Source organism: Pistacia vera, unplaced genomic scaffold (genome assembly GCF_008641045.1).
Source record: "Pistacia vera cultivar Batoury unplaced genomic scaffold, PisVer_v2 Contig807, whole genome shotgun sequence".
Classification (NCBI taxonomy): domain Eukaryota; kingdom Viridiplantae; phylum Streptophyta; class Magnoliopsida; order Sapindales; family Anacardiaceae; genus Pistacia; species Pistacia vera.
The window spans coordinates 103,084-108,003 of record NW_022196676.1 but is presented as its reverse complement, the minus strand read 5'-3'; the positions used below and the strand labels follow the sequence as shown (position 1 = coordinate 108,003).

At 41.6% G+C, this 4,920-nt stretch overlaps 1 non-coding gene across 1 annotated transcript; it reads left to right on the top strand.

Annotated features, from left to right (window-relative positions):
- Positions 1 to 4,317: 4,317 nt before the first annotated feature.
- Positions 4,318 to 4,424, top strand: LOC116117415. Its single transcript, XR_004125953.1, has one exon. It is a non-coding gene; the product is annotated as a small nucleolar RNA R71 (small nucleolar RNA).
- The last annotated feature ends 496 nt before the right edge of the window (positions 4,425 to 4,920 follow it).

Here is a 4,920-nt window from a genome sequence, read left to right as displayed (position 1 = left end):
AACTAAAAATAAAGAAAAACAAAACAGGTGCTCCAGTGCTCATTCTTCGCCTCCCTCGTCTTCGTCTTCTTTCGCTTCCGACTCGGAGCCCATCCACTCATCTGAATCCTAGTTAGCCCATTGGAATTCTGAAGTGTCAACGTTGAGCTTGTTGAAGCTACTCCTCTGCATATCATACATCATCTGGGTCTGCTCAGCCAACCAATCCTGACGTTTTTCCATACGTTTCATCATACCCATCATCTGCTGTATCATCTCCTTCCGTGTAGCTGTGGAGTTGGAGGATGTGACAGGGCCTTGTGTGATTCTCTACCTTTTGTTCCTGCTCTTGGTTGCTCAGCTTCTGGACATTCAAGATGCTTCTGAAAATAATCTGAATCAAGGATGGGGGCAGCATGAATACGTTGCTCATCATCATCCACCTTGGCTCCAGCTCTAATGCACAAGGCTGTAATGAGATATGGGAAAGAATAACTTGATCGCCTTAGTTTGGTAGCATGATGAATGTTGTTAAAGATAATTCGTCCCACATCTATACTCTTTCCTATGGCAATAGCATAAAGCAATAATGCCTTCTCGTAAGTTATCGTGCTATAGTGCGTTTCTGGCATCAACCTCGCACTAACAAAATACTGCCATAGTCGAGCCATCGGTGTCAAATAAGTTCCCTTAATGGTCTTCTTTTTTTTCTTCGACATTGCCCAAGTTGCATCTGATTTTCCAATGACCGGAAGAATGATACTATCCTGAAATTGTGACGCCCTAAACCTTGCATACTCATTCTGATAAAGCCTAGGCAGGGTATAAAACTCATTGATCACGTTTTTCATAAATGGCACATCAACCCCTCTCAATGATGCAGTACCCCTCCTCACAATCCGGGAGATTGGCATAAAACTCCCTTACTAGCGACTCTACAGCTGGTTGTGCAGGAGCACTCATAAAAAATTCCCATTGTCTCCCTCGACTCCAGTCAAAAGCCTGACTCACGATCAATCCGCGCTCAGGAACAAAGCCCTTATCTCTTCTTTGGATGGCCTTTTGATATCGTTTCCAGGCCTCCTCACTCACGAAGCGGTTGTCCGCTTTCTTTCCATTTCCCTTGTATGGAACCTTCGCTTTGGGTGCCATTTTCTATAATTCAACTCACAGCGCAACCCAAAAATTCAAGCCTAGGTTCCCCACAACAACCAATTCAAACCTGAAAAAGAAAATTGACAACACTTCCAAAAAATTGCACTTCAACCCCCAAACTATAATTTTTTTCACAATCAACCAAACACTTCAAAATTGAAAGCCCACACTCCTGAATATCACACAACACACACCCAATCCTTCCTCAAACAAAATAAAAGGCACAATTACCAAAACTTCGCACATCCACCAACAATCCACAAATTTCAGATCCATAAATTAAAACTCAAAATTTTTGAGAAACTATCTTAGAGAATGTGAAATCTTACCCAAAGTAAGGAGTACTTGCCACCAATTGAGCCAAAATCAACCTAGAATGCAAAACCCCCAAATCGTTGAACTCAAAAATTTTCATCACTTTTCACAAAAATTTGTGTTGAAATGCGTTGGGTTGGTGTTTAGGGAGGTTAACGAGTGAGAAATTTTGTTTGGAAATCATTGGGGAGGCTCTGGATTGAAGTTTGAAAAAAAATTTCTCTGAAATGGGTTTGAGCATTTGCGTTAAAAATGAAAAATGAAAGTGGGTATTTATATAAAACCGTCTTTGCCACAGTGAAAAACAAGCTTCATCGTGGCAAAGTTTTTCGTTCATAGAACCCTAATTTCAAACCCAGGTCTCGCCGCGGCGAATAAAAATACTTCGTCGGGGCGAAAAATCTTCGCCGCGGCGAACTTGCCTTAGAGGAATTTCGTCCAACCTTCTTCGCCACGGCGAAGACAAATTCTTCGCCGGGGTGAAAACTTATAGGAGCTGCAACATATTTTCAAGTTTCTTCACCCCGGCGAAGAACAATCTTTGTCGCGGTGAAGTCTAGGACTTTTCAAAACTTATTTTTACACAATGTGCTTCGCCGCGGCAAAGTCTGGAGCATTTTCTTTCCTTGCATTAACTGAAAACTTCACCTGAAACACCCAAAAACACAAAAATTAAAAATCATTCAAACTCATCAGAAAATCAAACACGCTCAAAAACACTGAAATAAAAAAAATAGAAAAAAATTAAAACACTTGGGTTGCCTCCCAAGAAGCGCTTGTTTATAGTCGGTCAGCTCGACTCTCTTAATCTTTCAAGTCAGTCCGGATTATCCAAGACATCACATCCTGGAATATTCCTTTGTGCTCGAGCTTCTTTTGCTGATGATCTTTTTCACATAGCGTCCTTGTTGAGGTTTCACTACCCATTTCCATCCCTTGGTCATTACTTGGGTGGTTTGACTCTTCTCACCTACTGCTTCCCATTTTCTTGACTTTCCCTCACCCTTTTTGAGCTGAGAGATCCGTTCCTTGTGAAAACACAAGCTCGACTGTGGCTTATCTCGAAATTTTGTGTAACCCCTTCCGTTATGGTCCTCACTCTTGAACTGATTCGGTTTGACAATGCAGCTCTTAATTTCCACCTTAGGATTGTTCAGTTGGAAGGGTTCAATTTTTGCCTGGTCCACCACATTGATTTTTAAACATGACTCTTGTTTAGGTGGAGCTCTCATTGATTCAAGGACATTAAATGTTCTTTCTTCATCTTGCATCCTCATGATCAACTTCCCTTCTTAAACGTCAATTAAAGCTCTTCCAGTAGCCAGAAATAGTCGTCCCAGTATAAGAGGAATCTCTTTGTCTTCTTCCATGTCCAACACGAAGAAATCCGTAGGAAAAATAAACTTGTCCACCTTAATCAACACATCCTCCACAATGCCCCTCAGATGCTTTATTGATCAATCTGCAAGTTGCAAGCATATGGTTGTCGGCTTCACTTCACCAATTCCTAATTTCCTGAAAACAGAAAAAGGCATAAGGTTAATGCTAGCACCTAGGTCACATAAAACTCGATCAAAGGTGATATCTTCTATAGTGCAAGGAATAGTAAAACTCCCTGGATCTTTGAGTTTCGAGGGCAGCTTCTTCTGGAGAATGGCACTGCACTCCTCCATGAGCATCACCGTTTCCTCATCTTCTAACTTCCTTTTGTTCGATAGGATTTCCTTAATGAACTTCACATAGCTCGGCATCTACTGCAATGCATCTGCAAAAGGAATGTTAATATGCAGTTTCTTAAAAACATCAAGAAATTTAATAAACTGCTTATCTTGATTTTCTTTTCTGAGTCTTTAAGGAAAAGGTATGGGTGGTGTGTGATGCGCCAACTCTGGTGGTATCTCGGGGAATGGTAATTTCTCTTTCCTTTTCTTTTTCCCCTCTTCTTGCTTCTGCTTATCTTTCCTTGGGCTGGGTGGTTTCTCTTCAGCAATGATTTCTTCATCAACTTCCTCATCAGATTCTTCATTTTTCTTTGATGGATTTTCCTCTTTCCTTGATTTTTCCACCTCTTCTAAAACTGTCTCACACCTCAACGAAATTGCATTTACTTGCTCACGTGGGTTAGTCACTGTGTTGCTTGGTAAGGAACCCTGCAGTCTCTCATTTATCTTCTCAACCAATTGGCCCATCTGTACCTCAAGATTCAGAATGGACGCCCCTTGATTTCTGAAATTCGTCCTCGTCTCATTCGTAAAACCCGCGGTCTCCTGCAAGAATTTCCCAAACATGTCCTCCAACTTTATCACTCTTGGATCTCCCGGTTGATTATTCACCCCTGGTTGGTTATTTGGCAATGTCTTTTGGTTCCATTGATTATTTTGCTGGTTCTGATTGCCCCAAGCCAGATTTGGATGATTTCTTCACCCCGGATTGTATGTGTTGGAATACGGGTTGTTTGGTTGCCTCTGATTTCCTACCAAGTAGTTCACTTGCTCCGATGATGAAGATGACGAAACAAATGTGTTCCCCACTTGACACTTGCTGTTCACATGGTTCCCTACACAAAAATCACAAGTTAGTTGAGGTGCTTGAATAGAATTTACTTGCATACTTCCCAACTGTTTCTGAAGTGCCGTGAGTTGGGCTGAGATGGCTGTGAAGGCATCAACTTCATGAAGACCAGTAGAAATTCTTGTTATTGCTCTCTCATTTGGTCTTTGATAGTTGTTGCTTGCCAAAACCTCAAGCAACTCATAAGCCTCCTCTGGTGTCTTATTCTGCAAGGCTCCTCCTGATGCTACATCCACCATGGTTTGCACGTTACCTATCAATCCATTGTAGAATGTTTGGACTTGAAGCCAAACTAGCAACCCATGGTGTGGACATTTCCCCATCAATTCCTTGTACCTCTCCCAAGCCTCATACAATGACTCGAATTCATCTTGTATAAATGATGTGATATCATTTCTCAATTTTGCTGATTTTGCTAGAGGAAAGAACTTAGTCAGGAACTTCTGTGCTAGATCATTCCATGTTGTGATAGTTCCCAATGGTAGTGCCATTAACCACCCCTTAGCTTTATCCCCTAATGAGAATGGGAATAACCTCAACCTAATGGCGTCATCTGACACTCTGTTTGACTTGAAGGTGTCACAAATTTCCAAGAAGTTCGCAATATGCTGATTCGGATCTTCCTTCAAATGACCATTAAACCTTACCGACTGCTGGATCATCTGAATGATTGCTAGCTTAATCTCAAAGTTGTTGGCTTGCACCATAGGCCTAGTAATACTCGACCCACCCACTGCCATTAACCATGGGAACTGAGAATTCCCTTAGTGTCCTGTTTTCTGGTTCTGCCATTTCAACAGCTATTTCTTCCGTTTCAACCACTATATCCTCTCTTTCTCTTCTCTCTCTGTTAAGTCGTCTGGCGGTTCTCTCAATCCCTAGATCAACAAGAACCACTTG